We start from the raw sequence: 12,202 nt of genomic DNA on the forward strand, positions 1-12,202 counted from the left end.
GAACTGCACTTTTTCTAATCAAAGAAAATATCATAGTTCAGACAATGGACTGGAATAGAGCTATGATTTTTGGTCTCGCAAAAAAAGAAGTGATGGACACTTAAATTAAAAGTATGAAAAAATTCAAATAATTTCCAAATTAAAATTGAGAGAGGTTCACTGCTCTTGAAATTTAATTTAGAATTCTAGTGCAAATTTCAGAAACATTAAAACTACTGAAAATTTATTTATTTATTTATTTATGTATGTATGTATCTATCTATCTATCTATCTATCTATCTATCTATCTATCTATCTATCTATCTATCTATCTATCTATCTATCTATCTATCTATCTATCTATCTATCTGTCTGTCTGTCTGTCTGTCTGTCTGTCTGTCTGTCTGTCTGTCTGTCGGTCGGTCCGTCCGTCCGTCCGTCTGTCTGTCTGTCTGTCTGCCTGCCTGCCTGTCTGTCTGTCTGTCTGTCTGTCTGTCTGTCTCTCTGTCTGTCTGTCCGTCCGTCTGCCTGCGTATTTATTTATTTACTTATTCTTTTTGTGAATTTGTTCACAGATTGCATTTAAATGTCCCCAAAACTTCTATTCGGAGACCAAAAATTATAGCTCCATTTCAGCTCAAATTTGAACTACAATAGTTTCTTTGAGAAAAGGTGCAGTTGCTTATCATTAACTTAAATATATAAAAAAAATTCTGCCCTCTTGAATAGTTTCAGCTACCGCATTGTTTCTTTCAGCACAATCTTCAATTTTTGAAGTAAATTACAATAGAATTTTCCGAAAATTCATATACAATAAAGTGTTAGATTAATATGCAAATGAAACGAGTTACAGGAGTGGTCTTAAACATTTTTCGAACACTGTATACCGATACTCGCATTTTTATAAGAAAGTTTTTAGTAGTTGGAAACTAGCTGTGTCTCTTTATCGTGTTGTTCATGACCACTATTCTATAGCCAGATACGATATTTATTTATTTGTCTGTCTACCTCCATCCATCCATCCATCCATCTACGTATTTACTTATTTACTTACTTAATTATCTATTTACTTATTTATCTATTTAGTTATTTATTTATCTATTTATATATTTTTATTTATTTAGTTATTTAGTGATTTAGTTATTTATTCATGCATTTATTTATTTATTATTCATTTACTTATTCATTTAGTCATTTATTTATTTACTTATTTATTTATTTATGCTTCACCACCAACAGAAGCAAGCTTCCAATTATAGGTGACTTACATTGATACAGTTATATACAAATTACATAATACATATAGAACATCGTATAGAAAATAAAACATCTGTGGTATTAGCAGACCGTCATGGACTTTTAAACGACTGAATCAATGTAAATGGCCTGTTTTCCACTCCAGCAATCCTCCATGACCACTATGAGTAAGAAGTTGTGAGTGCACATAGATCATCCGTCCGCACGCCCACCAACAAAAATTATACCACTGCAGTGTATTCTTGTATATGGAGACGGGGATGGAATTTCTGTCGGCTTCGTGATGAGGCTGTGGACAAACGGTTTCCATTGGAAAAAATGTTTACTTTATTGAGAATACGTATAAATCTAGTATATTTACTAGACAAACATTTTAAGGATCATTAAGGTTATTATACATAACAAAATCTTATAAAATATTACAGATTTGAAAATCGTCGTTTTATATTATTCGAGGGCCTCAACTAAGCTGACTCCGTTTTTACGGAAGTCCTGCTATCAGTAACGTGGTATTTCTTTGACAATTTTAAAGGCTTATTGGTTCCGTTAAGTGCAATGTTAATTGATAAAAGAGTTCTGTTCAGTCAATACTTAACACAAAAACACAATAAAACATGTTATATCAACATTTAAACAGGTTTAAAAACAAATGTTTTCGCGAATTGTAAATTTAGCACAAATCAATGGCTTTAATAAGAACTTAATTACCAATTTGATAAGAAAACGCTTAAATAAATTTAAATCAAAAACTAAAACTAGTAGCACTTTAATAAGTTCTGTCAAAAAGACTAATACCACCCACTAGAAACCCATGACATTTTTCGGAAATGTATCATACAAATTAGGCAACCTTTTTAGAAAAGAAAAAATTAACGTAGCATTCCGTACCAACAACAAACTTAATAATATAATTCCCAATAACATTCAAAATTACAATAAATTTGCCAATAGCGGTATCTATCTTTTACAATGTAAAAGCTGTCCCAGTAAATATGTTGGCCAAACAAAAAGGAACTTTCGCACGCGTTACAAAGAACACGTCTCTGACTTCAAATTCAATAGGAATAAATCAAAGTTTGCCACGCATCTCATTTCCCTTAATCACGAACTTACTGGCATAGAAGAAGCCCTTCAGGTCCTAAAGACTATTAATAATTATAATTATATTAACGCTGCAGAAGAACTATATATTAGCATCCATTCTAATAATAATGATAGCCCGCTACTTAATGAACAATACCCAAATTCAAATAACCCGCTGTTTAATATCATGCGCAAGTGACTTTCACCCATCCACTAGTCTTGCCAGGTATACAGCTTTCGTCATACGCTACCACTTAATGTAAAGTTCAGTCGTGTCGCCAACCTCATGGATTCAATACGCTTTTCCAACTTTTTGTAAGTATTGGTTTAGAAGATTTAAATAAAACTTGAATACTTCTAAATACTCTTTCACTCTATCCTTACAATTTACAGGATGTTTCCATAACCGGCCACACGACCGACCTGTTTGTAGCATCGTTAAATCTGTCATGAAAGCTGTACCTGCAATGACGGAAGAGTTGCGCCGTTCCCTTGGATCACACACGTCCCTTTCAACATAGTACTTCTACATACATCGCGGTGGCTTTTTGCTAGTTCTATTCTCTGTTTTTAAGTATATATATATATATATTAACTTCTGTTTTAACCTCATATATCAAGTGTTCACTTATCGTAACATGTTCTATTCGACATACAAGACCTGAAGATGCCAATCAAAATTGGCGAAAACGTTTGTTTTTAAACCTGTTTAAATGTTGTTATAACATGTTTTATTGTGTTTTTATGTTAAGTATTGACTGAATAGAATTCTTTTATCAATTTCTTTGACAGTTACTAGACTGGGTAGGATTCCGTAACACTGGATTATCGTATCACGTCTTCAGTCTATTGCAATGCAAAACATTATCAAGAACAAACATGAACACCTAGACAATACCAAAGTCCACTGTTGTGGAGTAACGGTTAGTAAGCCTGACTGTGAAACGAGCGGGTCCGGGTTCAAATACTGGTTGGGACAATTTACCTAGTTGAGGCTTTCTGTGGTTTTATTTCAACTCAGTAAGAGCAAATGCTCGGTAACTTTCAGCGCTGGACCCTGGACTCATTTCGCTGGTATTATCATGTTCAACTAATTCAGATGCTACATAACTATAGTAGTTGATAAAGCATCGTAAAATAAATCACTTAAAAACAACAAAACTTGAACCCATAATCTACAGTGTATAATGTAAGAACTGTAGTTTACCTGCTGTGTGTATACGAAAAGTAATGTTATTTTTAAAGTAGAATTATGAAATATCATTGTATATTTGGTGAAATTAATTCTCTATTAAGTAAATAGATATCACTCAATAGTTTTAAAGTAAATAATCATCTTAGATGTGGACGCAAATTACAAACTAAAAATCACTCTCTGAAACAATAAAAAAAATTTATTAGACTATTCGAAAAAAAACATTGAAACGTTTCTTTGAAGGCTAAAAGTGCGTTTCTTTTGTTGCAAGTGATAAAGTTGTTCATTACGGGTAATCATAAACACACAATAAAATTTATAGTTTGTTGATTTAATTATTTTAAAACTTTTCGGACTAATAGATATGTCCCTTAAATAAATTATTGGTCTTTACCTCCAATTAATTGAAACTATCAAGAATAATTAAAGAGACACTGAAATAATAATTACTTAATAGGGCAAATTTCAGAACAAATTGTAACAAATAAGGATGGTACACATGACTGCGAATATCCCCAGTTCTCTTCAAAATATATGTAAATGAAATCCTAAAAGAATAGAAAACAAATGCCTTAGAGCAATGAGATTAAAAAAATCTAGGTGCTATCACAGTCTAGTATATACAGTCACGAAGCTTGAGTTGTGAGGGTGCTAGGAACAATAGACTGTGCCGGTACTAATTTCGCATTGTCTGTGATGAGGCGATATTAGCGATCCTATTGGTTAGCAACTATCTATGGATGCATATTTACTATGTATTGAGCTTCGTGACTGTATATACTAGATTGTAGTACAATCCTAAATACCGATGACCAAGTACCTATTACTAGAAGATTTTAAGGATAAATTATAAATTTCAGAATACCAAATACATATAATTCCAGACAAATGTGATATGATAATTTCAAATAATAATACAAAATCTATTGGGAGTCATGAAAACAGCATTAAAAAATTAAGAATTGAATTGAAGGTAAAAATTAGTGAGTGAGAGAGAGAATTTCAATATTTAGGATTATTAATTTCTTAGTTTTAAACAATGATGACAATCTACGAAGATTAATTCACCAATTAATTCTAGACTGCCAGAAGTATAATTTTAAAATATGAAGTAATAAAACTAAGAACACAGTAGTAAGGAATAATTTTTGGAATTGCAAGAAAAATAATAAAACTAGTGATGAATATAAATTATCTGTACAAAATAATGTAATTTTAGACTGAAAATGTTAAATCAACGTAAGTGTCAACACAACAAGTGAAAGTTAGATTGTCATTGCCCCATCCTTACCGTCTTCTACCTCTCTGCTATACTCAGTCACAGGCACGCGACCCTGCGCTAAGTTGCAAGATCTATTTTAACGTTTTTCGCTTTTATTCAATTTAAATTAATGGCTAAACGGTTTAATTAGCAAAAAAGATTCAAGACATCAACTGTTCAGATTATTTTTACCTTCTTGTATATCAATCAGCCATTTCTTTTGGGCCATTGCAGAAATAGAGCGCTGCAAACATTGGGCAAAGACTAGTCTTTTCCTTCTTAACGGTGCTTCATCGAAGAAAAAGTGTCATAAAAGTTTTGCTGTATTAAAGGGGAGACTCCACTGAAACCCTTGAAAATTAAAAAAATATATATATTGGCTATTTCACGTCTTTAGAATGGATATTTTCATACCCCAAATGAATTTAATTCAATTCTGATTACAAATCTGTTTAAGGCTGCGTTTAAATTAAGGCGTATGGGGGCGTGGCGTTTAAAGAGCTGTCAAAATTATTTTTTCATCAAAGAATTTTATTTTACAAGTTTCTGATTAAAAATCTTGTAACTTTTTGTTCTAAAGTTGGCTCCCTGAAGTTACTAGATGAATGTGGCGGAGGAGAATTTTAGTAAACTTGTGTTACATAAATATTGATTCTACTTTCAAATCCATTTTCCCGTAAGTTTATTTTTCTTGATTCAACACCAACTTTTCTACGCCAAATATCAATCAATCTGAGTAAAATTTGTTACTGTAATTATTTATGAGATAAACACATTGTCTATGCATTTATTGTGCAGGAAATGCTGCTAGTTTATTTTATTAATATTTTTATGAATTAGAAAAAATAGCATATTTAAAATTTTAAAACAATTTGAAAGTGAATAAATGAGCTATTTTATAAAAATGAATGCATAGAAATGTTACTCTATGTCTTGTGAATGTAAATAGAAGAAAGGAAGCTTAAAAATTGAGATATTCTATTGAAAACATGGGTAGGAAAACATTTCTTAAAAACAAAAATAAAACATCAAAAGCCAAAAATATTTGGGAGCTCAAAATTTGGATTTTGTTAGTCCTTTACATAGTAAACATGCTCTCAAAATTTTGTTGAAAAAATGATTAGGAAAAATGTTATACTTTTTAGTGGAGTATCACCTTAACATGTAGAATAACCTCTACAAATATGATGCATCGGTCCCCTTCCACCTTGTAGAATTGTAAAGGTTAAAATGTTTTTTTTTATTTAAGTTTCGGTATACAGCAGGTGATTTTCTTAGGTAGACATATCTTCTGAACCATAGTTAAAATTAGAAACTACGAAATAGAAGAATATTATTCTTGACGTGGTAAGAAGTAAGTTGTTAGGAAACAAGTAGTACATATCGTAACGTGAAAGCAGACGTCGTCTTTGGAACAACGATTTTTACAAGTAGTTTTACTCTTTTCTTAGAACCCTAATAGACATTCATAAATACCGCAAAAAGCTGAAGTACAAAAGGGTCAACGTTTCGAGCTGAAGAATCGCCTCTAAAATTAATACAGTTATTTCCTTTCTATATTTCTTTTATGCATTAGAGTTGCACAGAAAAAGTACTTCACAGACACCTTTATGGAACCACATGTTTTTTAAGTAAAGAAATGGAGCACTCAACGCTAGCTGGGTACAATGAAATATAGGAGGAGTAAAAATGAAACACTGCCTTTATTGGAGGTTTCGTGCTGACTTTACATTCTTTCTCCATCTCCTTTCCTCATTTTTTATCTGTCTTCCCATTTTTTACTCTGTTTCTAGTTCTACTTCCTTTTCCTTGTAAATATTGCATTCGAAATACGCCGAGACAAACTGCAGACTGTGGTAATGTTAGAACGGACCGAAATGGATGAATATTGAATATTTGTCTTTCAGTACTTCAACTCTATGGATATAATGAATGTGAAAAGCTAATAAGCTAAAACAAACACGAAAATTAGTTCAATAATATATATAATATATTCCAATTCTTTCTGTATTTCTGTTATTGTATCTATTTATGGACTACAGCAATTGTTCATTAATTTGATATTTACGCGCACAGATTGAGAGAAATGTTTGGATTACTCAAGAAATTACTGAACTTGTGGAGTACACGAATATATTGTTTCATCATATTCTTACTGTGAGTTAAGATGCTACAACCTCAAGACAAACCCCTAAAATAAAATGATACGCATCCTGCCTATGCTCAAATCCTGACCCCCTATGTAGTTTTCGCTGAAACTGTGTCATTGCGTAACGAAATATCTGTTCTTAATTATTCTTTCATAATTTTACAGGGAGAAAGGACAATTATAAAGGAATACATTTATTTGTATACCGCAATTTGAAAGCGAATACGTGCTCTGGAGTTCTATGAATACCTATAAGAGTAATTTGTCTGGGAAATCTCAGATCTCGAATGACATTTATTAGGACTATTTCGTGAATAAAATAAAAATGTAAACAATATACCCCTAAAATTCACTCACAAAATGTTAATAATTGTACATTTACGAATACTTAACCTATTCAGACATTGTGAAGTTGAAATAGATCAATATCGATTATTGCAATAAAGAAATTGGATGTTATTCAGTAATGCCAATTGCGAAAAGCGAAATACAGGTTTAACAATGTGAATTACATATACTGCGATTTCTCTTGTTATAACAAATACGTTTTCATTATCTGCTGAATTCATAATTCAATTTAAACAGTTTATAATATGATTACAAGTAACCTGATTCATACATTAATTAAATGAATTGTTGAAAACGCAGTTATCAAACCTGAATGAAGGAGTATAATTTTTTTCAGATAGCCTACATGGAATTAGAAGATGAAGATGTAAGTGTGGAAGTAGATTTTCGCATTTTATTTAGTATTTCATCGTTACATTACACACTAAACCGAGAACTGAGAACTGTGTAATATGAGTGGATTCAGCTATATAGCAATGCTTATGTATTGACACTGCAGCGAGACATACGTTGCTACACAGTGAAACTACTCGTATCTTTGTATAGATAATTAAAACACGAATTTTATTACGCCATACTGAAGACAGTTTGATCAAAGACCTTGTATATAATATTATAAAAGGTCTTTGGATTTGATATGCGCCGATGTTACATAAATTTGAACACCTGACTTTCTATTAATTGTTTAATTTCATTCACGTAATACAAATTCTAAAGGCTACAATTACGTTAGGTTACCTGTTGGAGCGGGACCAATGTCAGCTGTGCCTTATTTCGACCGTTACTCCGTGCTACAGGAAAGCATTTTCCATAGCTCGACAAATACATTTTCGCTGTAGTGTGTGACGGGACTAAAGCTGCATCTAAACAGTTCAATTTTCCATGCGCGTATACATGCAATCTGGGAAGAATATTGAAATAATCAAGTATAAAACGTACGTTCAGTTAAAATGCACGAACAATTTGTGTCTGCATGGTGCGTTTTTTTTAACATCGTCTTCACTGCATAAATATATTAATTAATATTAAATGTCAATCGTTAATTCATAGCTTGAATGGGTAAAGTTGAAAGAAATGTTAACCGTATAGATACATCTTAATGGATTCAGGTTCATCGATTTACGGGGAAGCAGTTGGCGACACTGACTAAACAAAAGAACGGCCATGCGATAAATTCATAGCGATAAATCTAGGTGCAACAATTGTCGCGATGTATGACTGTGATTGGTTGGAATTCGAAATTTCATTACTTTTCATTGGTCGAAAATGGAATGACGTCATATAAACGAAATAGACCGCGATGTTTTAGTATTTGCGATATAGTTGTTCTTTAGTCAACTGTCCGAAGACAAGTTTGAACTTCATAAGTGACGCTAATAAGGAATCGCTCATGACGCAATGAAGCCAGCAGACAGTGGCGTAAGAGGGCCAGTTTCTTTCCCCCTCCATTGTATATATCGCTGACTGGTAACATATAGCCTATTTCACTAATCAGATTAAAGATGTTGCTATATGGTATAGGCAGGAAAAAAACCTCGGCTGAAGAAATCGATCTCACACTAATGATTTCGGTTTGCTTAACAAAAGGTTGTTCAAGCAATTTAACTTGTTTTTATGGGTATAGCAGCACAATTTACAGCAAAACAATCCTTCTTTCAGCCACAAAGAAGAGGCGTATTTCTATAGCAGTCGAATTACTCTATTTCATTATTTGACGAGTTTCCTGCGATGATTAATCAGTACCTAATAATTATCTTTACCTTTTCCAGCATGGTCTACATACAATAATTAAGATGCAACTCCAAGGTATATCCTGTATAGAAATATAATATAAATATATTTCATAGATACGTATGTAGGTTGGTACGTGTGTGGATAGATGGATGAGTAGGTGGATAAGTATTCATGGGATGGTTTGAGTACGTTGATGGCAGGATAAATAAATAAGAATGTCCTCATCGAATTATAAATTTACTTGATTTCGAAAGACTATTTCTTCTTCTTCGTCTTCTCAATTTTATCGACTTACAAGCCTATGTGGTGTAGGGGAGAGAGGATATTTTCTGCGAATCTACGTTAGACACATCCAACATTTGCAGTCTCCCTCGAAAGAGTGAAAGACCTGCCCTTGAGCATAACACTATGAATGAATTGTGTATACACATAATTATTCACTATTCAGTTTTAGTCACTCAGGATCTAGCTTCAATGTGCTTAAAGTGACACGAATGGAAATATATGAGCAATCACAACATTGTTCTGCAATTCATAGATTATACACCAACTATTGTAATCGTTACGCAGTGCTTTGGAAATCTTAAAAAAGTAGACTTTGATATCTCTAAATTGTGCTTACTGGATTGTTTTTCAAAGAATTGTTGATCTTTTCAGTGAAAATTTTGAAATATGGATAATTAATACTTTGGCCAAAATTTAGTAACAAAAAGTCCTGAAAACTGTATATTTATACTACCAATTACAGAATTACTTTTGTAGGATATTTTCTTTTGGAAATACAATAGACATATTCCACAAATAGTTTAATTTTCTCGTAGGGGTTTCTTAATAGTGCTTTTTCAAAACTTCCACAATAACCTTTGAGGATTAAAAATAATCGTACGTGACAATCATTGAACTAAACGAACAAGAATAAGATTTTCATTACTTAGTGACATTTCGTTTAATCTTGAGAACCATATTAAAATGAATTTTATGGATTTCATAGTGAATGAATATTTAATTAAAACGTTAAACCAAACAATAAGAATTTAAACACTCTTTTAAGAATATGTAAATATCAATGCTGGTTATGAGACTTGAATTATAAAAATGGAATGAAAACAAAAATAAATAAAACAATGTTATACGACATGATATATTTGAGTGTTAATAATTGGGTCAAGTTAAACTACGAAATTATTCCAATAAGATAACTCAGTTAGCTATTGAGAATTTTGTGAATCCAAAAAATACATGTTTCTCTGACTCCAGGAATGGTGAAAATCTCTGTAATTAGGACACATCTCAAAGATTGTTTGTTATGTGAGAAAATATTTAGTTGCTAAGATGCATTGGAATATATGGCAATATCAAATCGAAAGAAAGATGCCGTAAAATGGGGCTACTTGAACATTTGTCAGCACACGTTCGGATGTAAAATAGGGACTTTTCTATTAGAGAGATTAAAAGATATACACTGCACCTACTTGGCATACAAGATTACATAGCTGGTATAAAATTTTGAAAATATGTTTCACAAACTTAAACAAAAAAATTATTAGATGTCCAAATAACCCCGGTTTTGTGGTTACTTGGACACATAACTGTTTTTAGGCATAAAACGTTTGGTATACTTGTTAGATGCTCATGTTATCCCGTAATATGTGGCAGAAGTGTATCATCTTTGTGAATATATGTAGTCTATATAATGTAATATTTTGAAGGAAAAGTAAGGTGTAAAAGTATAAATAAGTAAAAGTAAAAATAGCCACCACTCTCAGGGTTTCTGCAATAACTTCCTCTTCAGTCTTACTTAGAACAGTTGGATATCCAACAGGTGTCGAATTATTTCCAAGTACCTTCCGTATTAACGTCGCTCGAGGTACTTAAAATTTTTCTGCAGCCCCTTTCTTCGATATCTCTCCCCTCACTGCCTCTATCCTTTCTTCCATGTCTGCATTTTGTAATTGATGTAGATCTTTGACCCTGGATCTTTTCATAAGTTCGCACCATTTTTAACTCTTAACTACCTGTAACAATGGAAATAATAGTGAAAAATAACTTGAAATGTAGGTACTAAATATAATGTCACAACATGTCACGTTGTGTCCAAGTAGCCCTGCGATGGTCAAGTAGCCCCATATTACGGTACAGATGGGTAGAAAGTCAGATGGAGGGAACACAGCTGTCTTTTAGCCTGAAGCCGCGAATCATTTAATAAAATTATCTCTTTTTACAGCAGTGAAGAACGTAGAGAACTGACTTGTGATAAAGGATAAAGAAGAAACAGATTAATTTACTAAAAATGGATATAAAAGTAGGTTTATTTCTGGAATGATATTCAATACACAGATTCTGTATTTATTCGCAAAAATCAGATGCGTGTATCAGTCAGTTGAAATGTTGTTTTGTTCTTAGTGATACAAAATTCAGAGCTTTTCTAGTAGCTCGGTAACATAGCAGTTGTGTTTGTGTTTACAGCTTGAGTAAATACTGACTGGCCTTTGCTGCTGGCTTTTGTGCAGCTGTACATAACTCATTGGCCGCGTACGTGTAATACACTTCGCTGCCAAGTCCGGATGCAAACAGATTCAGTTATCAGCCAAGAGGTGAACGCGAATATTTGATCATAAGTGCTGATAACCATTTGCGATCATTTTAAATATTTTATTGCAGGATATTATGGTTTAGGTGTTATTCTGAGATGACATTTATTTTATTTTATTTTTTTTGAAAAGACAATAAAGGAATTTTGTGCGTAAACGAATGAAAAATATTTTTATACATTTAAAGCAGCAGACGTACTGAATTTGAAGCCGTAATTTGATGTAATTTTTCAGCCTTATAATGGATCATTTAGGCATATTTTAAGGTGTAAAATATGAAGTTTAAGTGGGCAAGTTTCTTCTTTACCACCTGTTGCATACTTTGAAGAAAATATTAGAGTATTAAATTTGTATACAATGCTGAAATCTATAATATGTTAAAGAAACTTAAAATTTGTCTACACTTTTAGGATTAAAATATGTTGAAATAGCCTAAACATGATATTAATGAAAAAATTTAAGCATTTTTTCAGGAATTATAAATTTTGACTAGATAACTGATGCCAAGGATTTGCAATTGAGTATAGCGGTCAGTTTCCCTCCTTGTGTACAAAGATATTATTTCTCTTTCGTAAGACTTTTTTATTTTTTCACGGTGAAAATTG

The sequence above is a fragment of the Periplaneta americana genome, chromosome 5 (assembly GCF_040183065.1).
Source record: "Periplaneta americana isolate PAMFEO1 chromosome 5, P.americana_PAMFEO1_priV1, whole genome shotgun sequence".
NCBI lineage: Eukaryota > Metazoa > Arthropoda > Insecta > Blattodea > Blattidae > Periplaneta > Periplaneta americana.